Raw genomic sequence first — 27245 nt, forward strand, 5'->3', positions numbered from 1 at the left:
CAGCTGGTCAGGCAAGTGAGTCATCATTGTTTACACTGAAAGAATCAAGAGACATTTTTGTTGCTACACGTAATTTGATATAACTACTAAAGCACACAAGATATTTGTTTCAAATTTTAGATACAACGCTTATACACTATGTATTTCCTACCCTGCAAACTTGTAAACATGAAGTTGAATATTTCATATAAAAAGTGCGAGTAAAAGTGTATATTGATGCACATGTATTCCAAAAGATATTGCAAAATTATCAATGTTGCCATATGCTATGGGCTAACATGTCAGATAGCTAGGTGTACAAACTGATTTCAAATGCATACACACTGGTACATCGTACGCTGATTGCAGTCTGCCATGAATATAAATGTTGGGTCTTGGGTGTTATGCAAACAGCATCAGCAAACTCGTAGAAAACAAGCGACAAATGGTACACTTTTCTAGACATACTGTGAAAGGCTACACATGACTAAAGACGACCAGTCGGCTAAGCCTTGATCTGAGATTCCCTTGTTAGCTGCTACCTTTGTAGCCTCCTGATGAATTATAATCCTGAAATATCTGGAGGTGATATTTTAACTAACGTTGCGCTGTGCAGTGGAACGAGCATGGAAATCCCTGATGCAAATTGCTTTGTAAAACCGATGAAAGAGTTTTAGTGACCACCAGCTTGTGTATGTCTGCAGTGATTCCTTGTAAGTCGACACCCTGCCGTATGCTCAGTTCTGAGCCTAGACATATCTTTGTGATGACAGGATGAGGTGGAAACATACCACCTCTATCTTTCACACTGATTAGTATCGCATCAGGGGATGATGCGTAAACCTGGACAGGAGGCTATAAAGCTGGTGCAGTCATTGCAGTTGAGTTTTAAGCTCTGTACCTCATAACCTGCTAAATAAATATCATATGCTATTATTATTATAAAAAGCATATGTATCAACCATAAAATAAATTTAACTACATATCGCTGATCTGCTGCAGTATTATTTCAAGCCACTCTGCTTTCTGTATATCTGCTTTATACACTAACAATAAGTGAAAGTAGCTAATACCAAAATACATTTATATACCCAAATTATGCACCACAATATGAGCAGCCATGCAGTTTAGCATATGCAGCGAGGCTGCAATGTGTGCCAGATATTTTGTTTTGTAGAAAACCTGGAAATATTGGTCATATTTACCTACCGATGCACTCCACTATGTTCGAGCCAGACCTTGACAGTTCGATTTCCAGCTGTTCGCTTGATTTCAAATCATCATGGAAGTCATCGTCACCTTCTACATGACTCTTTCTTGGTTTAGATGAGAGAAGTAGAGGCAGGAGCCATCTGTGTCATTAAAATCACGTTTTAATTGCATAACACAATTGCAAAGAATTTTATTTTTAATAAATTTCGGTAGGTCTCAGGATCTTTTCACGAGTGACATCGGAATACTGTGCCAAAACTTATCCAAAGTTTCCAAACCAGCCATTGTACTTACCACTTAGAATTAATAGCAATTAATTTTAAAAATATTATTAAATTCACAAAAAAGCTTTGCATCCATAAAGCTGGTTGCCGTATGACATTAATTAATACTCAGCATTTAGGTGGCTGAATGGCATGTGGTAGAGTCGCAAGTGGTGATAAGTGAGCATGCTAGTCACAGTAAATGTAATAAACATGGGCTAGTTAAGTTGAATCAAAAAGCACTAGAAACAGTATTGCTGTTTTTCTAGCAAAAAAGCCATTTTAAAACTGATCCAAAAAATAGGTGCGAGCTTAGCAACAAGGGTAGTTACCATTTTTAGAACACATTCTCCTATTCTGTAATATATTTGATTGTTAATGTGTTTGCTTGCAGATTTCGATACCATCTACCAAGTCCAGCATACTAATAAGTTAAGACGAAGAATCATATGGCTATACTTTTAAAATTATAAAATAAAACACATTTGTCTACCTTTGGGTTGTTATGTATAGAGTTCCATTATAACATGTTTTATAGAGAAAACAAATAAAGCAATTGAGGATTTCAGGCCTATGCCAACAATAATAAGTCTGACAAAGATACTGATGCTCAGCAAACCAAGCCAATCAATGATTAACCAGATTTTTGAGAATACAATAGAAACACTCATGAAGAGATCTGCCATCTTACAATATTCAGTTATGAGATACACAGTTTTACAAGCAACTTGTGTGGAGTATAGTATGGAAGTTAGTGATGTACTTGCTGTTATTATACAATGTATATAGTAAAAATCAATACACTCAGATTTTCAACAGTTTTGCTGGAAACAATTTGCTGTTAGAAAGTTGCTGGCAGCAAAATCACAAACTACTATCTACAACCACCACAAACATGCTGCTTCAGTAATGAACTTGTCAATTGAATAGTTCACTGATGACATAGAAATTGTAATGACCCTCTGTTTAAAGGATTATTAACTATAAGTGCTGGATTGGTGGTTCAAGTAGTTGGTTTATGATTTGCGAATTTATAAAGGACTGTATTTTAGGTGTAGATTTAATGTCAAGAATTAGACTGGTTTGTTTTAGTTAAAAAACTTTAAAACAGAATATATTTATTAAAAATTCAAACTTTCAATTGCAAAAACATGAAATATATGAAGGCTAATCAAGTCAATGGCCGATGCTCATTGCGCAAGTCTAAAAATATAAAGAGTGATACAAGAGCAGAGTGATACGTAGAGCGTGAGTAAAATATGGAGTTCGAATTGTTTCTGATCTACATAGGCTTATATATGTTTGCCTAATCAGTCAGGCAATCGTCACATCCGTAGATCACAGACGATTGGGCGCTGCAAAGCTTCCTAGGCAGTAAGCGAGTAAGTACAAGGAAGCAGATAACATTTATGCTAAGCAGTAAAATAGCAGGTGCTAGGAAGTTGGAATAATAAATCTGCAAGTAGCCTGGGCATGGCTCTCGTGGGGATTGGGAGAGAGAGCCTGGGACACATCGCAACACGCGGGGAAGACAACTCTAAAAGCCGACTTCTGAAGTCGCTAATATCACAATCGCTATTTCCGAAGGAGTATCATGTGACGGTCTTATTTATGATCTCCGCGAGTATTATGTATTATTTTTAATCTGAATTGGCAGCAAACAAACGCTGGTTAGTAAGTATGAAATGTTGGTTGCATAATAAATCAATAACGACAGTTATATCATTTCATATGTTCAATTCATTATGTTTTGATTTAATTATAATAAAAAATTGAATCAATTGAATAAAAAAAATTCACAATAACAATACAAACATAGCAAACGAACAGCAATAGAACAACAAAAATGAATTGCACGCTGCTAGTAAAGAAAAGTTTATCTAGTAAAAAGTAATCTCAGTTTTATTTTACTCACGAGTATTATTATTCGCGACAGTTATTATGAACAACTCGGATCTACCACTGCAAAACGGTGCCATCTGAAAGCAAATACTCTTTCCGAAGCCAATAGGAAGAACTATAAATTGGTCAAAACCTGCGATAATATGTTGTAAAACTTGAGACTGTTTTGGTCTCAGTGTGACTATGCCTAGCTTTGATAGATGAATTTTGAATGGCTCCATTTTTATCAGTATAGGAAATGAAACTGCTAACGTGAAAACGCAAGAGAATAGTAGCCTATGGTTCCTATCGTTTTATTATCAAACGAGGTATTTCGTAACCACCCAGCCTATCAAAAAAATAGCGCTTTTTACTAGATCAAGTCACGTTACCGTGACAATAAGCTTTTAAACGCGCCACATCTAATACATCGTGAGATACGAATCTAACGACACGCTTCCATTAGTATCAGTCTGAGCGTCATATGTAACATATGTCGCTCGTTTTGCAGAAGTTATCTTACCTTTTTTTCGCTATGTGTCCCAGGCTCTCTCTCCATATCCACCACGAGAGCCATGCCCAGGCTAGCTAGCAAGAGTCCAGAAAGCTGTTTCCTAATCACATCAGAAATGGTTAAATAAAAGGGGATGAGTGGTTATGTAAGAGGTGTATAATACTCTTAAGACAGGAAGCATAAATACTAATATAGAAGTTGAATAACATGATGAGTTCCTTTGTTTCACAATGACAAGTATTCATGGGGTGTGTAACTGAAGATTACAAATGCTGGTCGCTTCACAAAATGGCACCACAATGCACGATTATATTAGCTCAAAATTCAAAGGCAGACACTACCACTGAAGCTGCAATAAATTAGAACTGGAAACAATTGCCAAAAATGAACTAAAGTCAGATATATGCTTCTACTGAGAATACCCTCTAGAGAAGAAAAAAAAACATCAGTTTCTATTAAGCCCCTACAACAAACTAATAAGCATTAAACCTGACACCACTGCCCTACTAGAGCAGATACACGATGTGACCAACCAACAATATTCGTTATAATAGCTTTTGCATAACATAAGTTTCCTCCTAAAAGCAGAAAGCTAAATCTAACAGACTAAAGCTGCGGTCACAGCAGCCGATTTTGGGTCAATTCTCTGACCAATTTTTCTACTGACCGAGAATCGTATCGTGTGAACAGCGCAAACAAGCCTGATACCGATATAGTCCAAAGAGAAAATTTTTTTTCAAAGCCGATATTCTATTTGAGTAGCCAATGACATCTTTTTTATCGTGAGTCATAGTGTCATTAAAGCCTGGTTTCCATATGACAGCACAATGATCGTGCGCAGCCCAGTGATCGTGCACAATGCATTTTATAGGCCGCAATGCGGTGTTTCCATCTCGCGCGTAGGCACCACGCTTGCATTGGACAGAGTGGATAATTTCCTTACTTTTTCGTAGGAGAGACAGATTTCTTCGGAAAACAGCCCTCCGTTTGAATTATGGGATGGGTTGACAAGGTCTAGCGGTGTATTGTGGGATACATAATCGTGCGCACCCATCGCAAGGACCCATTCTGTTGGATCCTTGCGATTAGCGTACGCACGTCGCGCTATCGTCGTGTGTTGAAGTTTCCGTATCACAGCTGGCCTACGCACGCAGGACGTCGCGGCCTGGTGCTGTCATATGGAAATCAGGCTTTAATATGAACACCATATTTGTCTTCACACCTGTGTATGCTATTGTCATAGCTTCACTCATGAGTAACAGCAACCCGGAAAACTGCTGTGGAACATATAACTGCTGCGCACATTATGTTAGCAAAAGATCGTCCTCCTTATGGTTATCCATTATTAGCGATGAGCAGTGCAAAATAATCAGGCAGTTTGCTAAAAAAGTTCACTAAAACATTGTAGGAAACAGTCAGCAAAATTCAAGGAGTGACTCACTAAAATATATCAGCTAAAGTTATCTGACCCTGCAAATAAAAAACGGACAAAATCACCCACTCTCAGATCAAACTTGGCCTCTGCACAATGGCTGATCTGAACGCAGCTTAATACTAAAGCCTGGTTCACATATCGATTTCGAAACTCTGGCGGTAACTTGCGCAGCAAAACGCTTGCGGCACTAGGCTCGGTGGCATATGTTCACATATAAGCTACATCGCTAAACATAATCGAGGAATCACATAAAATGTTCGCTCGCCATGCCGTTTCTATAATGGTGACCTTCACCTGTACGAGCATTACATGAAGGTTTTGCCTGCGGCCTTTTGCGACATTTGAACAGCCCTAAACTATTGCGAGGCCGTGTGCAACTATCGGCGGTCCTTGGCTGTATTCGGCGCATAGGTTCCCATTTCACCGCTAATAGCATGCGGTGCTGTCGCCAGTACTTTGCGACGTGTATGGGAACAGGTGAGTGACCAGAGCACACATACACACACACAAACAAACTGCTTATGAATCATTCAATAAACTAGTGGACAACCAAAGCGACACAAATGATTGTCCATCCTGGTTAGGTTATTAAACTATTGAGGCACTCTGCTTGCGCAAACTCTAGTGCGTTCTATACAAGAGGTCAGAGGCTTTTCTGCTCCTTCCAACCTCGGACAAACAGCACAAATAAGCCTAATTGCCAAAGAAATAAGTATAACATCATAATTCATGTAGTAATTGGACAAGCACTGATCATTTTTAGTACCAAAAATGGCTGTGATTCTTTGTAAAGTGCTTAACCTCATCCTATTCTGATATTCGATATTCTAGAGCACTTGCACTATTTAATTGAAAAAATAAAATAAAAATCATGACTAGGCTGAATTATTAATAACAGTGACTATATACATGTAGAAACGTGTGTATACAAAGGTTACTGCTGCAGCAGAAGCTACTTTGAAAAACTATTGAAAAAGTTTTTATGGACGATACCAGTACAAATGTATAGCAATGAAGCACACCACGGTACTTTGTAGATTTAGCGATTGCTTTATAAGAAACCGAAAATAGGAATGTAGCAGGACATCTGAAATTGAAACGTCACATTAAAAGAGAGGTAATGGATTTTAAAATGACTTTATAAAAATGAAACAAATGGTAATATTAGTTAATAGTAAAAATTACATATACATTTAGTTAGTAACCTACAATCGCAATACGGATACCGAAAAAAAATGGCCGAAAATCACAATCTTGTGGTTAGTTATGCGTGTTTGCAAACTTGCGATTACAATCTTCGCAAGTTTAAATCCTCTGCGAAGCGAATTTTTTATTACTAAAACTATCCGTATACAACTGGACCGACCGACTAACGCTCACATTTATATATAGATTGAATGTCATCCGCTGCTAACAGTATTGCATTGTAACATATTGCCACAATTTATTTTACCATTGCTTTAACTTATTGAATAATTATATTAATTACACTAACTATCATGGTTGTTTTACTTTAATTTTGGTCAGCTGCCAATGACATCTTCAATAACAGAACGACTTTGGAGAGACCTCTGCAAAAAGCTATGTAATATTGTATAGCCCTTCAGACCTCTATAGAACCTCTCAGCTATGTATGCATGTATGGACCACGTGATGTAATGGAAGGTGCACCAGTAATAGATTCGCTTACTTGTAACACAGCCTTTTAGTAATGTTGCAAAGGTGACACGCTAAAGCCGTGGTCACGCGATGACCGAACTGACTTAGGTTTGGAGGTTAGTTTACTTTGGGTCGGCTAAGCCACATGTCACATGGCATCCGAAGTCAGTTCGCCTCCTAGATACCATACGCATGGAGACAGGACACTGTTTCATTGGTAGTTTTTATGTATTTAAACTAAATATTTCTATTGTAAACAAAAAACTTTGAGGAACAATTATTAATTATTATTACACAGCAGACTTATCAGAAGATCGTTCAGCTGCTCAGAATAAATCACTCGATAGAAAAATTTTGCCAAACCTTCCATCAACAAAATTATACTTTTTGTTAATATATGAATGTTTTTCTATGCTGAGTACATAACAAACAAAAACAGTCTTCATCATAGTACTGTGGTTTTACATAAATAAAACAGGCAACGATTATTCATCAGGATGAGTATGACACATTACTTATATTCTACAGGAAATAAAACCACAACCATTCTTTAACATTTATGCAAAACTCAAGCACAACATCTTACATTCATGCAACACAATCACAAGTCCGGGAGAGCCTTGTCATAAATTGTTTGATGTTGTTTATTTAACCAAATAAAAAGATCGTCCCATTTCTATTTACCTTTGCTCACACGCACGTAAATAGAAATGTGACGAGTGCTCGGTAGAATTTTAACCAGCCAATAAACGCAAGGGTTCGACCACAAAATTTCGAGCAGGATCGAAATGGTTCGTTTTAGCCAGAAATGTCTTCGGCTGAACAGTTTACAACTGACAGCGACGTTGTTTTGTGTCATTTAGTTCTTTTCGGCTCTCAAGTGACCACTGACCACCCTTAAAGAGTATTGATGAGTAAGAAATTTGTAAGCTACGAGTCTAAGATACACTGGTAACTGCTCAGTTGAGCGATAATCCCATTGAAATACAATTCTTGGATAATACTGTGATAGTGTGGCATCATGCGGATCGATCACCCATAGACTCCCCTTCAATCTATTGCATGTGCGTTTCTATTAATAAGACAAAACTGTCACCATAGAGCTATAAGCTGGGCTGACTAATACTTTTTAACGAATGCCATAGCTGTTTAGTAGTTAAAAGTTACCGGAGAAGTGGAATTGTCTGCTCCAAGGAGAGATAGCTTTATTGTTGCAACAGTATGTGTAGACGTGAACAGAGCCGTATAGCACACATGTGAGCTCTACGACTCTGAGAGTGAATTTTAAAAAGCTGAAGTTTTTGTTGTTGATGAAAAGCAGCTTAGCCTCCAAAGCTTTAGTTTTAGTCTTAATGGTTGACTTGCGACAAAATTCACATTACAGTTATTTGGTATCAAAAGATTCACCATGTCTTACATTGTTGTGTTGTAGGTGCCAAATATGTGGAAATGTGATTACAAGCTCTTGAAAGCTCAAAAACGAAAAGCCGCCGTAAATTGGAATCTGTTTATTTCTCTGACGTAGTTCTGACAGTTTGGTTATTGTCTTGTTACGTGATGTTCTCATGTGAATTGAAAGGCCAATAAAAAGCTCCATATAAAACTTATCGTAGCACTAGTTTATGACAAACACTTCGGGTTTTACCGAAGACCCCATATCAAATATAGATGCGCGCTATTTTCAATTTTGTTTTGGCTTGATCTAATCGTCAAGTCGTAATCTGATCATGTGACCCAATACTTCGCAAATAATTTTTGCAGCAATTTTCGAATATCACATGTGACCAACAGGCTCGTCATGATTATCAGACAATGATATGTACGCCTTCGAACTAAGGATAGAAAGTTTAACGACCTTTTACGGTAAGTTATAATATATCAGAGCTAAAAGTGACTGCATTACAATGACGATAAAATAGACGCGTAAGAACAATAGACCTGGTTTTATTGAACGTGTGAAATATATTTGTGAAAATATTTCGACGAATGAGGTTGCATGAAAGTGTAAACAGAAACCATCCTGTAACAACTACGTCCCATTTGAGCCGCTTTGGAAAGAGAATTCAAACTACGGCGGTCTCATGTGGCTGCGATTAACTGTTGGTTTTTATAGCTTTTAAAAGCTTTTAATCACATTCCCATATAATTTGCACCTACAACACAACAGAATAAGACACGGTGAATCTTTTGATATCAAATAACTGTAATGTGAATTTTGTTGCAAGTCAACCTTTAACAATAGGTCATATATAACAATCTTATTTTTTGTTCATGAAATGACGAGAACACCTATTGTAGGTTTTCGTAAACAGTGTTAAATAATACAGTGTGATATTCCCTGTTCTTTTGAAACCTTTGGCTCAGTTTTTGTTGTTGCTTGTCACAGTAGATATTACAAATAATTAACAAAACAATGAAGTGTTCAGTTATTGTTATTAGCTTGCTTATATGACATTGTCAATTTACTAAACAAATCTTCCTTTTGCAATTACAAAATAGTTTGCGCCCATCTGGGGCATTGGTCAGTAATGACACAAGAAACAACCATCGTAACCGAGCCTGTCAACTTGCAGAAAATTCTCACATAGATGATTTATACAGCTTAAAGGCAATTACGCGGCTATATCAAACAGTCAGTTCACATACCCGTTGAAATGATTGTTGTATTGTCAGATTTGCTCTTTACAAAATAAGAAAAAGGGGGATGCACCTTCAAAAAAATTTCCAAACCTTTATGCAATCTTGTTGTTGAATTTAACTCGAAGAGAGATTATCTCATTTATATCAAATTGTAAAAATTACAATTAGATAAATTACAGAAATTAAAAATTACAGTTATTACATGGTCATGTCATAATAATTAGTCTACATGTATTTGCTAGAATAGACCATGGATCCGCATAAAGTTACTTCCACTTGGCAATGCTTAAATAATTTTGGCAAAGATAAATTTTCTTAGAATTGTGTAACATATTAGCAGACAAATCACTGAAAATTATGTTTTTTGCAAGGAATGTTAGAAGTGAAAAGGTTGCTTTGCTTGTTGTCTGACGGATTATTTTTGGACTCAACAAAGTTTCATGCTGTAAATAAAAAATGATTATTGAGTCTTGACTGACAACTTGCAACTTCGTTTTTCTTTTCAGTCAGTACAATAAATAGTTTTGTAACATAAACATGATGTACTGCTCACAAAAAAATCACCTCAAAATCTCTTTCTCATAAAAGAGTCTTCAACTTATTCACTACGTAATTCATTTTAGGTTGAACATAATTAATTTGTGTCAACAAAAGCCATTCAAACAGCTGCTCACCAAATGGGTCAGGCCAAACAAGGCAAGTCTTCGTCAGATGCGATGAAATTCGTATGCTCTCTACGAGCGCGTTTCAGAGCTTTTGTGCTTATAGATGTTGGGAATCATCCGCAGTTAACGTTTCACATGAAATGAATTCAAATGCTATATATATAATACTTATAAGAATCCTTTACTGTCAGTTTCACATGAGCACACACTACAATAGTCTCCATACTAAGCATTTGAACCAAGAAAATTTGAATCCATTCACTTGTAGCTACAAAAAGAGAACCAAACCACATAATATAAAAAAGCTCCAGTGAGGGGCTTCCGTCTGATTTAAATTGTCTGTAAGCCCCACAGAGGGGCTTATAGTAGTGCATGAGTTAAATCGGTCACCACAAGGCAAATATGGTATTCATTATTCGATATCAAGTTGATTTCAACCCTTCGGGCACCATTTTCGCAGGTCTGCGAGTGTGCAGTGGCTTTGTGTAAGGCAGTTTTGTAACTGATCAACAATTTGAGGTTTCTCACCAAATAGCGTCAAATCACGTCCATTAGTAGTGAATAAATCACTCGGCGATATTTATTCAGAACTCTTTTAGCAGTTTTAACACAACATCATGAGTATAGGCAGCGGTAATCACATCGGTAGTTTCAGAAAAAATCACCAACTTGTCGGAATCTCCAACAGGTATTCGGCGTTAAGTATGACTCGCTTGCTCTTCCATAACCGTGGTTTTACGACGTTTTGTCAGTTTACGTCTATTAAATCTTTACAAAGAGATTAAACGCTTTTTTGTATTACTGTATAATGAACCAAAATATCAACCGAGATTGTTTGTGGGCATATACATAGAATTCAGTTATAACTTTTCTGAATTTATGAAGTTCGATGCGTGGGAAAGCTAAAAATCCGCATCGTACTCCTTCGAAAGATTTCGAAGGTATGCATTTACATCGTATTATGCCTGAAAATATCGGACAAGGCAAAACTAGGAGGAGGAAATATCCGCCATACTGATTTATTTTTCCGGTTGTTGTAGTTCAATTAATGATTTAACGATGCTTAACTCATCTGCAATACTTGCAATAAAATTCACAATATAGTAATAAATGATATTGTCGCTCTTTGTGATCGTTATTGCAGGTGAGTAAAGTTTTTTGCATTGGTACAAATTCAAGTTTTTCTCCGTAAATAAAACCGAGTGTTTGTTTGTTTGTTTGTGAATATTATTTATTGAGGTTTTCATGAGAAAATACTGTTCTGTTGACCTCATAATTAAAAATTAAAGCTAATATAATGTGGTATAATATGATAATTGAGAATAAAATTGATAGTGGCTACAATAATATGATTTCTATAAGAGGATAATAAGATCGTTGATTGAGCTGAGTATAATTATATATATATATATAGTGTATATATATATATGCAAGCTGAGTTGATTGAGTATTTAGATTCCAAGTTAGTAATTATTAGTATGGTCATTTTTTAAAAAAATTTAACGCGGGTGACACAATACTCTACTATTCTTATGTCAGCTATGGTTGTAAAGTGACAACCGATGGTTTTTAATAATTTTAATTCAATGTTGTTAGTATACCAGTGTTCGTAAATAAAATATAGAATGGTCAGTAGTCACAGTATGGCCAGTTAATCAATATCAAATGACAGCTCATTCACAGGATCTAATACCTCTTCTTTCATAATCTTGATAGCGTTATATTTAAAAGATTGTCTGCCATAGTTCTTATTAATAGATGGTGTTATTAATGAGCATTGTGATCTTAGGCTTATTTGGTGTCTCTCACTATCCTGTTGAATATTGTTGTGGAATAACAACACTATGAATAACAACACAATGAATAACAACACTATCCTGTTGTTAAAGACTGTGTTTATAAATAATTGCACTCCATGGTGGTAAACTGCAGTGGATTATCGTTCTTGGATGCGTTTGACGTTGGAAAACAGCTTGAAAAGCATTTGCGAGTCATAGAATGGATATAATTTGTCTTTAAAATGTCACGCTTCTGTAAACAGAAATTCATTAAAAAGAGTAGGCCTATGGCACTAAAAGGGTTACATATTGCTTTCGTTCTTTAACTGTACCTCTGTGCTTTAAGAGAAGTACAACTTTTAAAATGATTTTTTTCACGTATCACAGCGATGTTATCGAATGTCTTAATAACTGATAAAAACACTTTTGCTGGTTGAGCGAGCTTTTGCTAATAGAATTGAAATGGCTTTGAAGCCATATATGCGTAGAAAAATGTGTAAAGCATGTTACTGAGTAGTAGCATTATCTTTTGATTTCATTACCTACTTCAGAGGCATTGTTGATAATAAATATCATTGCGAGTGACTGTGTGTTGTGTACAAACGGAGTAATGGTGAATCATTAATAGTTTTTGACTGCCATAAAATAGAGAAGACAACTCTGATGTGACAAACTCTGATACAAGTTTGAACGCCATTTCCTAAACTTAATTTGAAGAAATCTTTCTTTGCCATTATTTTTGTCTCCAAAATTTCATAAAGATGAAGATCTATACGCATATATCAAATGAGTAAAGACATGTTTGTTAGTCACTGAGCTACTAAACTTGTTATTCAGTTGGAAAATGTTGAGCAATATTAGTAGTGACCAACCAGCAGTTTTTTAGTGGCCAGATTTAGGGTTTGCAACTACAAGGTTATCGGTTCAATCTCAGTCCAAGTCCATAACCATTAGATTCTTACCATATAGATAGTTTATCGATTTGCTGTTTGCAAGATCTCTAATGTAGTTTGTTTGCGATTTTTTAGAATGAATCTCACAAGATCTGGCCATTATCCTTGCAACTAATCGTCTAATCGCTATCTAGTCAATCACCACTACTATGGTCAATTTGCCAACCATACACCGGTTCGGCTCAACAGTAAATTCTCCATAACCAATTGAATCGGTATCAATAACTGTGGGACAGGTGAGATCTAGACATATTTCTTGCATTTTTCCATCACTATTGCAAATTTTCCGTGTCTGTGTTTTTATTATACATGTTGTAGGCTTACTAATATGTTATCAATATGCTTTAATTCAGCTACATGGAAAGTTTGTTTATTTGTGCCCTAAGCCCTTAACGTCGTGACAACCATATCAAATTCGATAAACATACCATATAATATTCAGTACATAAGACCAGTCCTTCTACTGCAATGTCGCCTTGCGCACTGACCAGTGTGTATTTATGCTACACCTACAAGCTTCCAGCTCGCTGCGCTGGAAGATGTTACCATAGAGCATTTGTGTTTGAATCCCAACAGTGACTTCGTTTCTTTCATGAATTTAAATAGTATTGCTGCGGTGTCTGCACAAAAATACGACGGTAATGTAATTCATGGCACGATTTCTAGTAAAATTCAACTTCAAAAAACCGTTGCGAATCAAAATTACATGATATCACATATAGGAATTTATTTATAAAATAGTGCAATACCAGTAATCCTACTCAATGTGAGCTGATTGGAACACCAGGTCCCCATTATTCACCATTCGAAATGTCATCACTAGGATTCTCTTCTGGAATTACGTGATATGTTTTGAATTTGATGTTGGTTTTTGTAGTATCTGCCTACAAAGCCACACTTCAGTAATCCATTTGAAACATCCACTATTGGGCATTCACACCTTTTTCTTGTACATGAATCACGATTTCTGACAGAAATCTGTCTTGCGGCATTGCTACACTGTTGAATACCTATTATCCGAGGTAGCGGTTTTGTTATTGTATTGAGGTGAACCAGTACATTGGTTAAGTGCTTGTTTTTTGTTCTCTGTGATCTTCACTATAACATGCTACTCTCAGGCTTTTGTTAATTGTAGTATTCCCGACGGCGCCAAAAAAGGCGTCCTTACTGATGGTGTTTTGAATGCCATTTCTTCAGCTACGCATTGCCCGCCTCTGATCCCGATTGAACTATTAGCGAATAAAAGATTTGGGCCATGGAAGAGGTCACGGTATGTACATGTCAAAACCAGGATTTTCGAACCAAACTTCAGATCTCGACTTGTACTCTTGAATTTACGATAGATCTATAGCTACTCTCCCTTTAACTGTGATTTTTGTTATTGAAAGTTGGAAAAATTAGTTTCAAATTTAGAAATGCTGTAGTACAAAACGTAGATTTTTTTGGCCGATTGGAAGCACATTTCAACACTGACTACCTAGCACATCAGAACTTTAAGCAGAGAAAATATGGAAATCTAAGAGTTGTGTGCACGTGTAGATAATTAAGAAAGCAACTCTTGAAAGTTTGCATTGTGTTAGATTATGTATAACTTGTGATAAGCATGTTAGGTTGAGAATCGTGCTGCCTTTTACCAAAATGTCAACTTAGAGCTAGTAGTGCGATGTAATTTCTTTTTCTCTTTTTATGACATGATTTTCAGCTATTTGATTGTGATATAAGATAGGTATGATTGAAGAATTTGACAATATGTAAGAGGCAACAATAGCCGATTGACTATGTCTTTTTAAAAGAGGGTACGCGCTAATTCAAACAAGGTTATAAAGGAAATTGAAAAGGCAGGCTGCTCGCATACTTCTAGATCAACTAAAACTTACAAAATCTTATCGTTTAATTTTTCATTAAATATCTGCACGGCGTTTCTTAAAGCTTTGGAACAATCTGCAATAGCATTAGCAGTGCTTCTCATTTACCTGTGTATATAGCTGTTTGCACATATAGCGTCTCATCAGAAAGGTTTACTCCAAGTGAATAACTCGACTAATGCGGAGTTGTTAGCTTACAGTTTGTTATTATTTTTTAATGGATATGTCCAAGTTCGTGTTTTTTGCTACATGAGATTTACTAATTAATTTACTGGATTGCTATTCTACAACAACTCTTTTTTAAATTTCAAATTATTAAAATGATAATTCAGCATAAGAACAATGCGACTAGGACATTAGTTGCTTCTGAAGAAACTTACTATTAGCGCAACCCTAAATATGATATGCTTGTGCATTTTTCATAATATGCCAATATGAAGTTGCAGCCTTATAGGAAGCTCATTTATGAAGCCATTAAATAAAAAGCTGATTAGGATAATTTTGAAAATATGGTGGTTGTGCACTCTTGTATCCACCTGTGCCTATTATGAGGAATCGCGATTCCAAAAACTTGAATGAGTGAACAATATTACCTTATTATAGAGTGCCCACAAATAGTGAAAAGAAAAGTATTGCTGGTACTATTGCATGTATCTAGCAAGTGACACTGTGATGTGGCAGATCAACCTCGATGTTCATAATTACTTTGTTAACAGGTTGTTGCCATATTTAGTTTATACTCATATTTGCTTTGTTTGTATTCTGTACTTTTTAGCAGTTCTCATCTGCTAATATAAATGCTTCTTCACATTTCAGGGCTTAAAGGATTGTACTGTAATCTGAATTGTTGGATGAAAGAACAGCCTTCGCCACCACAATCCAAGGACGGACGAGCTGGAAAAACTTTAGTCTAATGTGGTAATGCATTTGGTGGACTGTAGCATTATTCACAAATATGATCATAGCTTTGCTTGTTTGTCTCTGTGTATCATTGATATATAATTTATTCCGGTGTAAAGGTTGTGGTATTTTTCTGCCATGTTTTGATGATGGCAATATATATAGAGTTTAGTCATTTTATAGCTATATTTTTATTGTTTTTCATATTATTTTTTGTTATTATATCATGCAACTGTTTGTACCAAAATATACAGCTTCGGAACCATGCCCTAACTATTGAGATGCTCACAAAGATTATTTTAAGAATAATCTAGTAAAAGTCTTCGTATATATCTAAGGTGCAATATTTGTTGAATGTCCGGCAGCCTTGAGAAGAGATGTTGTGTGAAGGTTAAGCATGGCACATTATAGAAAAATTAGGTTGCTTCGGAGACGTAATTTTGGTGGAATGTTGTATAGCTTAAGGAAATAATATTGTCGACGGTTATGCCCAGTACATTATAGTAACATTGTACGCAATTCATTAGAGGAACATTCTGTGAAACATCAAAATGTTAGAAATTGTCTACACAGTTACACCCCACTAATGTTCTGCACGAAAACGTTCCTGGGATGTTAGCTAATATCTTTGAGGCAACATCATGAAAGGCATGCTTGTGGAATGTTCTGTAACATTCTCCCCATGTCGCAGGAATTTTGCACCAGATCATCTGCTGAATGTTCCATAATGGTGAAATGCCATACTGTTCCGAATATATTAGAAGACAATATTATGTGAATGTTTATACCCAGACATTTCAAAGTAGCAATCCTGTAACATTGCTGAGACATTCGATAACAATGTTTTGTAATAACGTTATAATAACGTTAGCAAACCTTTTCCTCTAACGTTCTAGCTAGAGTGGTACAAAAACGCATGATTCATTTTTTGGAAGTTGTCCCCCTTTCATAACAAGAATTTATTTAAAATGAAGCAAATTAAAAATGTTATAGATTTTTTATTAAATATATAAAAACAAACAAAATAATGAAAAAAAATAATAATAAATTTGAATGATTTATGTAAATGAAATGAAAAGTCACTACAAATTTATATTTTCGCACTTCATTAGACATATCGCAAAAATGACTAGGGTCCATTAGGCTCCCACCATGCGTTAAACGTGTCCAAATAAGACGCGTCAGTGAGAACACATCGCAACTGATCAGTTCGCCACATATACATGATGTGTCAGATGGATGGTGATAGTCTATCCACCGATTGATGAACGGTCCGTGTCGTCCGACAAGCCGACGCGTATGTATATCATTTCGTTAGAAGAGCGAAGCCCATGCCCTTTAACTTGTATGCCATTATAATTATAATTCGTTTTTGCTCAACGAGATTATCGCGGCAAGGAAAGCGATGCGCAGTAGCTAGGAATATTGTATAATAAAGATGGAATATCCCTCCGCATCAATGTCCCACCAATGTTCTATACGTAACCTTCCTGGGATGTTAGCTAATAGCCTTGAGACAATATTATGGAAGAAATGTTCGTGGAATATTACGTAATGTTCTACCAATATTGTGGGAATGTTATGCGGGATCATTTGCTAACATTCCAGCAACGTAATTCCCACAACGTTGCTGGGACGTTGTGGGAAATACGTCCCAGCAACGTATTTCCCACAACGTTGTAGGGACATTATGGGAAATACGTTCCAACAAAGTAATTCCCACAACATTGATGGAACGTTTTAAGAGTTACGTTCCAGCAATGTTTTTCCCACAACGTTGCTGGAACGTTGAAAATGTGTCTACAAATAATCTTGTGACAACGTTACGATGTAACGTTTCTGGGACTTTTCGGAACATCCCTGGAACGTTCTGGGAACGTAAAATTGTTAGTTGGGCAAGTACTAAGAATTGCAATCTAAACTCATTCACTTGGAATTTCCAACAACTAATTTACTAGCAACTAGCGTTCTATATTGTCTCCGAGGTGATCTCACCAAATGAATGATCTTGTGAGACTTTGTGTATCATGAGTTTTATATCGTTCATTGAGTTAAGAAAAAGTTTTGCCTACCATGAACCGTAAACAATATATTTTTGTAGATTTTGATGCTTACAATTGATAGCATTTATGCATACTTTGAGGGTTGTTGTTGCTTAAAAAGTCCAGAGCTTCGGGGCGCTGCCCCGAACCCCGTTGGGGGCTTACACCGCCCCTAAACCCTCCAGGTGTTCATAACTAGTTGTCTAACATTTGCAGCCCCAACTTGCAACTAGGGAATAAAGGCCTGCACTGCATATATAAAGTTAAAAGACTGCACATAATTAGAGATGAAGAGTATAACAAAGGAGGGAAACCTATCAGTCTTATAATAAATTGGTAGTTCAGCTGCCGACCAATCAGTACACATAAAAATTCCTTGCTTTCTGCGACCGCATTACTTATTACTGTTATCATTGCTATCATTGCTACTATTGTTATTATTAGTTTAATGTAAATTATTCTTTCAGTCAATTATTATTGTGTGTTAAATACTTAATAACAATGCTAATTATCATTAATAGAATATCATTTGTTTAAAATTTCATACCAAAAATTATATCATTTTTATCATTATGGTTTGCAATGTCTTACATCAACTGATTAAAACATGAGCAAATAAGTATGCTGTTTTTTTAATTGTTTCTCTCCTCACTCTACTGGTTAAACAGAATTGATGAGCAAATGGGGAGTTGTTTATTCGATACAACTTTTCATCCAATCGCATCGTGCCGCTACTAATTTGATTGTTCACAAGTATGTCGCTGCCTCTTTAGTAATCTGCTCACCATAAAAGCTTCTTCAGGTTAAATTGAAAGTTTAGTGAAACTTGAACTGTGTACAAACAGCATTAGATTTGTTAAAACCAGCTCCAACTGTTAAAACAGCCGTTACAAGCGTTTGCATGATGTTAATTAACACTTTTAAATATTCCAACCTGACAAAAACATGAAAGCAGTTGTGAGGTTATGTTTCATTAAGAGCAGCTGGGAAGCTCAGTCTAGAGATCAGAGGAAGGGTGACTTACCAGCTGCTCCAGTAAATCTAAACCATTCCAGGTCATTGTGGAGATCGCAGGAGTACCCATCAATACTGTGTTCTCCAAAGCCTGGCCTGATGTCAATTCTGGTAATATTCACCCTCCAGGCTCTAGTAAAATTAGTGGCTGTTAGACATTCTGGCGCAAAAACAGGTGAACTAGCATCTGGAGACACAGAATGTTCTGCAGGTAAAGTAGATGAAGGAGTTGGCGCAGTTGCACCACCGGTAGGATCCACAGTAAAGGAAATCATTGATGTGAGTTTAGGAGAAGCCTGAGGATAGTTTACTGAAACAGAAATAACGTCTGTCATTGGAGTAGTATTGTCTGTCGCTGGTGGTGCACTTTTGATTTCAGTTTGTCTCATTGTTGTCATCTTTGTTTCATGTGGTTGACCAGTAATAGAAGCAGGTGTAGAATCACTTTTCTTTATTTCTAAAATACACCATAAGATTACGCATTCTTTTCATAAAAACTTATGTTTAGCCAATTCAAATCAAGCGGACAGGCTCAGACTCAATCAGACAGCCAAACACACATACTGATAGACAAACAGGAACATACAAATAAACAAACAAATGAACAGAAGAACGGACAAGCAGAGGAACAGATTAAAAGACAAACAGACGAATAGACAAACAGGTGAACAGATGGACAAAAACAGATGAACAGACAAACAGACGAAGAGATAAACAGTCTAACTGACTGATAGATGGCAGATAAATTTGTGTTGTATGGTACTTAATTAGGAAGATATGCATTATATAGATGCATACAGAAATACAACCAAGGGTATAAACAGAAAGAAATACATGCAGATGAACCAGTAGATGTTTTTATTATTACTGATATTAGAGACAGGTGAATAGCTTGGCCTTGCGTAGGTTCAGAAGTAGTAATGCACTGTTTTATTTTCTCTAACTCACCCTATATATATTTTGTTATTTTGATATTTTAAATTGTTACTAGCTTCTTCCCTTTTGCTTACAACACTTCAATGGTTTAAGACACCTTCAATATTGCAGACTTGAGCTGCAATTATTATTCAGGCACGAAAGATAAAGGGTGACCACACAAGTTGAGTACATATGCTGGCATATCTTCATAAAATTTTATACCTACTTGTTTTTATTTAATAATGTTAAATAATTTTTTTAATTGCTAATTAAGATGCTATTTTAAACAAAAAACAGCACTTCTGCCAGACATTAGAAAAAGAAATACACCAAGTGGTAAATACTGACCCATAGGTGAAAAGATGATGAAATAGAATGCTACGAAAAGAGCCAGTACACAGACAAGGGCTGCCACAACAGCTGCAGCGATTTTCTTCTTTGTGCAAACAATCCCTAAAACAGCAAATAATTTGTAATTATATAGAAGGCAAGATTTTTCAACAGAACTTTGAAAAGAGAAAAAGATGAAAATCGTTTATAGAACAAGGGTTTAAATAACTCCTTCAGTGGATATAGATAACCTACTCATGTTACTCGTAGTACCAGTTTGAAAGAAAACTGGGTAACAATGAGAAAAAGTGAGGAAAAATGATACTTTTGTTATATAAAAAATATTTAACAAATCTGAGAACATGAACGTCGTAATGATCTAAAAATGTTAGGTTGTAAAAAAAACAAAAACATTTTTGTAATATTGGAAAAATAGTACAAAAATAGGCGTCAAGTTTTTGGTTTGGATCGGCAAAAAATTTCACAGAAGACTTTCAATAAAATCTCCCAGCTTGCTGCCAAAGTGTTGATTATTGAGAAATTTAAAATGATCGACATATTAATACTTACTAGTTGCTCTACCTGTTTGTCTGTTACTCTCTGGCTGTACAGGTCTCGGCGGCGGAGCCTTCAGATAGACATGATCCAATTCTGGCTCATCACATCTTTCATACCCGAGGTTCTTGTTTCCACCATCTATCTATAAAACGTACTTACCCATTTATCTCATGTAGACTTCTGGGTATCCTATAATCTTATAATAGCTATTTGCTAGAGGTGTAAGAAGCTGTCTATGGACAACACCTAAGAAAATCAGGAATAAGAATGCATGCAAAACTATAAGGAATTTCGTGGCACGAACCTTTGTTTGACTTTGGTCAGCAGCTTCAATCGGGTAAACATATTCTCCATTAGTGGATTCTAACTTGGACTGCCTATACAAAGGTAACACGCATGTAGAGGCATTCATATGAAATGTTTTATACGTTTAGTTTATATTCCATATATCAAACTCACTTACAGCATTATTGGTGAAAAATAACCTAATAAGGTAATAGCCTTCACCTGTACTGTTGTCTCGCTAGAAAAGATATCATGAGTAAACTAAAACATTAGTAAACTATAATAATTATCATCATAGCAATGATAAAAATAAGAAACAATGTATTGTTATCTGCGAATTTTATCTTTTCTAAATCTGTTTATATCAACATATCTGACTGTATACAGCTAATGTTATAACACTGTAGGTTTCACTGCCAAACCTTTAAGACAGAATATGATAAAGCAGAACATTGTTTCGATTTGGTTTAACTAGAATGCTAATGTTTAAGTAATATGGATGAAATTTTGACTATGATCTCACTGTAACAAGTTTAAATCACAGTTACATGATGTCATCATACACAAGTATCCCTGCTAATAATCCATAGAAAAGATTTCTACTTGACTTATCTTATTCAGCATTAGTTGAATTTAAACAAATGGTTTATTTAATTAGAAACTATAAAAGAAATAAGATTAAATATTCGTCTCACATTGATACTAGTGAACTCTACCTTACCTATCAGTTGCATTGAAAACCGGCGGGACATAGTAGAGGGCAGAGCTTGATATGGATCCATACTCACTGCTAGCGGAACTGCAGGTTTTGGGAGGCTGCAAAAGAATGACGGAGAGTATCAAGCAACTGTAGGGAGCAGTTGAAGCAGCAGTTATGCCACTCAGTCAAATCACAACAAAGTTGGAAGAGTGTCAGTATGTGTAATAAAAAAAACTCTACACTGGTTCTGCTCTTATTATTAAATATGACTCTTGTTTAGATGAGCCAGCTCTAGTGATGGACCTTTGCAGTCATTAATTGCTACTTTTTCTACTTTTCCGCTATTTCTTCTATTTGTTGCAATCAATTTGCTTAAAATAGGAAGATGATATGTGAGAGATGAGAGATGAGAGATGAGAGATGAGAGATGAGAGAGAGAGAGAGAGAGAGAGAGAGAGCGAGAGCGAGAGGGAGAGGGAGAAAGAGAGAGAAAGGAAGAGAGAATGAACAAGAGGTAGAGGGAGAGAGAGGGTGAAAAAAGGTGAGAGAGGGTGAGAGAAGGTAAGAGAGGTGAGAGAGCGTGAGAGAAGGTGAGAGATGACAAAGGGGGAGAGAGGGTGAGAGAGGGTTAGAGAGGGTGAGAGAGAGAGGAGAGAGAGGAAACAAGGAAAGAGAGAGAGAGGGGAGAAAGAGAGGGAGAGAAAGGGAGAAAGGGAGGGAGAGAGGGAGAGAGAGAGAGTGAAAGAGGGAGAGAGGGTGAAAGAAAGGAAAGAGAGAGAGAGAGAGAGAGAGAGGGAGCGAGGAAAGAGAGAGGGAGGGGGAGAGAGAGAGAGAGAGGGAGCGAGGAAAGAGAGAGAGAGGGGGAGAAAGAGAGGGAGAGAAAGGGAGAGAGAAAGGGAGAGAGAGAGGAAGAGAGAGAGAGGGAGAGAGAGGGAGAGAGAGAGAGGGAGAGATAGAGAGGGAGAGAGAGAGAGGGAGAGAGTGAGAGTGAGAGAGAGAGAGGGAGAGAAAGGGAGAGAAAGGGAGAGAAAGGGAGAGAGACAGAGTAAGAGATTGAGAGATCAAATAATAAATTGAGGGAGAGAGATAGCGAGATCTAGAAAGAGTGATAGAGAACTTGAAAAATATATATCTATAGATAGATACCTAGATATACCTACCATATAAAATATATATCTATAGGTAAAACGAGAAAAAGTCAAATGTACAAAACTAGAAACAAAACTATATAATATGTAAAAACCTAAATGTATTCACACATGAAGGTTTGACTGTACTCATGACATTTATGCTGCCATTTGTGATGTGAATATTTAGTGGGAGATGCCCTGCGATTGCAAGTGCATATTGGTTAGGAATAGCCATCGTTATGTAACCACAGATGCTGCTTTATGTCTTATGTCCGTTTTAAGTTTTATGCCTCCCTGCTGTAACCACATATCCTATCCATATTGTTAGTGCTGATGAATAACTGGGCAGTCAGTTGTAAATTCGCTTGAGTACTGTACGGTAATGTTATTGAATCTTGATAGTAAATAAAGAGCTGAGTTTAATACACTGACAAACAAGCTACACCATTCACCCGCCATCTCTCTTTTGTAGAAACATCTAAAGCACTGGAGGATAACTGATAGAGAAAGATGATTGCCCGAGAAATTGAGCTAATGAGATGTGGAAGGGAAATGAACTCATCTTCTCTTCACTGAACACTTGAGCCAAACAATCATTAGATTACTGGCTGTAATTTGTGACACGCAATATCCTGATAGTACTCATAACTCCATGTAAATTGCTCTATTATTGAGAAGGTAGCCCTGCACTTAAAATACATGTGGAGAAAACAACTCATAAGCATATTATCAGCAGATAGAACTATGCGGAAGAAGGTATATACTTATTATTAATGTGATATACTGTTTTCTTTCAAGCCTACTAAAGGTTTTATAACTACTGTAGTAGTGAAGTAACTAACTGTTTAATTTTTACGTTAGTTTCTACTTGCGGGTTAAACACGATGACAGGGTCTTATAACAGCGGAGTTAAATTTTGTATCATAGCCCTAATAGAGGACAGTCTGGATTACTAGATTCAGTGCTGCTCCGACTGCCCTAGCTCTCTTAGCTAAATTCCTTTGCACGCTACTGTTATACAATTAAAATTTTCTTTGACAGACCGTACAACCACGTCTTTCTACTGAAAAAAAAGCAAAAGCATGAGAATTCCTTGAAGGAAAGGAGAAGCCAATATGACTGCATTTCGTCTTGGAAAGCTTGTTTCAAGTACAGTAAGGATGATTATTATTATTACAAAATTGCGAATGCCAGAGTCTGCCAATCAGGTTCAAGCAAATTTCTCTACAGGTATTTAAAGACTTTCTATTGGTTTGTCAAATCTCATTAACTCTAAAAGCATTCAATAGAAGCAACAAACATAATCCGTGGTAGTTAAATCACCCAAGGCTTTGTCACCATGGAAACTAACATAATAATCTGGAAAGTTGTGCGATTATATGAGTAATATTGGCAGAGTACACAGCATCACTTCCTTGTTGGAGTTTTACAAAGTTTGAGAGTGCTGGTGGATGAATATACAAGGTCAAATAAGTTGGTATTGAGCCTCAGTTCCCTACAAAACTGTACAGAAAGCAGCCGTGGATTAGTGGTTCAGATCGCCTGACCTTCAAACCACAGGTCAGAGTTCAATAAGAGTTCAAATCTCAATAAAGGTGGTGAGAGGAAATACACCCAACCTTAAATTGTTCTCTGCAGCTGGGCATGTCTCCAGTCATTGACGTTCTCTTGCCACTGGACTCAGACATACCCAGCTAGGATCACAGATCCATAACATCTTAAAACATGCACGACCTCTGCTTGCAGTAAGCTAAACAGAGATTATACTCTGAGAGAGTGTCAACACCCTACAAAACTCTTAAGAGAAAATAAAAATCTGACAGAAATATTCTAAACCAGCATACAATGACCGCTATAATACGTGTATAGCAAGATGATAGGAGACACAATAGCTAAGAGCTCTGTCTCCAGTCAATTTAAACAAAATATTCACGCATTCATAGTTGTATATAATCTATATACTGCTTATAATATAAGATATATTATATATTATACATTCTTATATATATACTGTATATGTAGATGATTACATTTACTGTGGTTGAATGGTGATTATTCATAATTCTGAACAAGACTATGAGTATGTATTGGTTTGCCATACAAATAAGTCTTTGTTATTAGAGGAGTCAATAGATTTATCAAACTACTAAATTATAATGAGGGGATACTCCGTACAAACCAAATGAAGAGTTGTCGATCCTAAAGATCCCTTCACCTCCAGTGTTTGGAGTGAACTACTAAAGCCGTCACTAGATTATGTTTCTACTGTACAAACTACTAACTAATAGGGATATTATTTAGAGTTCTGTGTTGTTCATTGCCAAATGTTTACTATAATAAGAGCTCTGTCTGTCTGTCTGTCTGTCTGTCTGTTTGAAGTACCAGTTGAAGCATTTGGAAAAAGACTCCTGCTAAGTTGAACATTTGAGTTTAAACACTGCGCGAGTAGCTGAGGGTTTAAACTCAGACGTTCAGCTTAGCAGGCAGCATGCTGCCATCTGTGCCACTCTAACACCTTGTAGAGTAGAGGAATACTTATGCAGATACTTATTACAACCTGACAAACTCTTACAGCGCATTGGACTGCAAGGGTACTAGTAGGCGCAAATTAAGAAAAAGCAGTTTTTGCTAAATGTGAAACATTGAAAATGGTTTGCTTAGGAAAGTTAGGATTTTTTACTAATTTCTGCTAATTTCTTGATTTTTTGTTTATTATTTTGTCTTTGAGTGAAAAATTGTTCGGAAACACAAGTTTTGAACTTAGAGTCGACGCAGTCATTATCATCATATTCTTGCCTTTGTTTGCTCTCTAGAATGCCAGTAAAACCAACAAACTGGTGGATTAGTGGGACCATTTATCAAGATAACCTCATCAAGATAATACGTCATACCACGCTCTGAATAACAGTTGAAACCTCAGTAGGAAGAGCAATGAGAAAAACATTAGCTTTCAACTGGCCAATATCACCATAAGAGTAACATAAACCTTTACTATAATGAGAGCCATGTCTGAGAGCCATGTCCATCCATCAGCAGTCATGGCTGGAGGTAGGAAAAAGATTGCATTGTGCATGATTTGAACCCACGACACTAAACTCTGCCATGCGGCGCGCTACTCTCTGTGTTCTTCAATTGAATTATTATGGACATACTTATTACACATGAGGATCTCTGACAGCACACGGAACTGTTAGGGTACTTGTACACAAAAGAGATATACTGCAGAGTGGAGTTGAATTAACATATTACCTTGCAAAAACCTTTTGCTAAAACTAAAACTTCCAAAAAGGATTTCACCCCAAAATAGAACAACTATTTTATAATAAATGGTGCTAGTGATTTCTAATAATTGTCACTTGGCATAAGATAGGTGAGCCATTAACTAATGAGGGATTTTGAAAAATGCTTTCAAGATAAACTACTGCAATTGACCTCTGCTCATCACATCTTTGTCAGCCAGTTATTCTTAATTTATCAGTTTTTTACCTGCATTTATCTACCTGCATCTTAAGATTCATCTGGTTGTTTTAGCATACCTTCTTGTTTAATAATGTAAACTTACATAATGCGTAGCTAAACATTGTCAGTTTGGATGTGAACTATTCTACAAAAGGACACATTTAATCTTACGGTTTATTATTATTTACTGCCAAATACATAAGGGAGCTGCCATGTACCCAGGCTATACACACCTGCTGTTCACAAGTAACTGAGCTACCATGTACCCAGGCTATACATACCTGCTGTTCACAAGTTAGTGAGCTGCCATGTATCCAGGCTACACATACCTGCTGTTCACAAGTAAGGGAGCTACCATGTACCCAGGCTATACACACCTGCTGTTCACAAGTTAGTGAGCTGCCATGTACCCAGGCTACACATACCTGCTGTTCACAAGTAAGTGAGCTACCCAGGCTACACATACCTGCTGTCCACAAGTAAGTGAGCTACCATGTACCCAGGCTACACATACCTGCTGTTCACAAGTAACTGAGCTGCCATGTACCCAGGCTATACATACCTGCTGTTCACAAGTTAGTGAGCTACCATGTACCCAGGCTACACATACCTGCTGTTCACAAGTAACTGAGCTACCATGTACCCAGGCTACACATACCTGCTGTTCACAAGTAAGTGAGCTGCCATGTACCCAGGCTACACATACCTGCTGTTCACAAGTAAGTGAGCTACCATGTACCCAGGCTACACATACCTGCTGTTCTTAAATAAAGGAGCAATTTCAAGTCTCTCACTGACATTTTAAAAGGTTATTCATGATGAAGTTTTTCTAACAGACAGGCAGATCAAATCCTTAACAGCATTTTCTGTCACACCTTCTTGTAAATATCTCTAATCTCGACCAACTTTGGTAAGGTACAAGTAATTTTCTGCTGCCTTTTATGGAAAAGTCTATTTACATCCATCTTATTAAAGCCTATTTTAAGCAGAACAAATCAAAAGCTTTTGATATTTTGTGGTCTACGAACCACCGTATCAGTCACAAAGAGTATATCCATACAGCTA

At 36.5% G+C, this 27245-nt stretch overlaps 2 long non-coding RNA genes across 3 annotated transcripts; one reads left to right on the top strand and one right to left on the bottom strand.

Annotated features, from left to right (window-relative positions):
- Positions 1–787: 787 nt before the first annotated feature.
- On the bottom strand, positions 788–10932 carry LOC137387220 (uncharacterized). The gene is made up of 4 exons (XR_010977881.1): positions 10777–10932; positions 3859–3949; positions 1189–1331; positions 788–891 (listed from the first exon to the last, which is right to left on the bottom strand). It is a non-coding gene; the product is annotated as an uncharacterized lncRNA (long non-coding RNA).
- A 321-nt stretch (positions 10933–11253) lies between these two features.
- On the top strand, positions 11254–16001 carry LOC137387219 (uncharacterized). Of its 2 annotated transcripts, XR_010977880.1 has the most exons (4): positions 11254–11392; positions 13055–13215; positions 14115–14249; positions 15661–16001. It is a non-coding gene; the product is annotated as an uncharacterized lncRNA (long non-coding RNA). The 2 variants fall into 2 exon arrangements; XR_010977879.1 differs by lacking the exon at positions 11254–11392 and having other exon boundaries at positions 12312–13215.
- Positions 16002–27245: the final 11244 nt, after the last annotated feature.

The sequence above is a fragment of the Watersipora subatra genome, chromosome 2 (genome assembly GCF_963576615.1).
Source record: "Watersipora subatra chromosome 2, tzWatSuba1.1, whole genome shotgun sequence".
NCBI lineage: Eukaryota > Metazoa > Bryozoa > Gymnolaemata > Cheilostomatida > Watersiporidae > Watersipora > Watersipora subatra.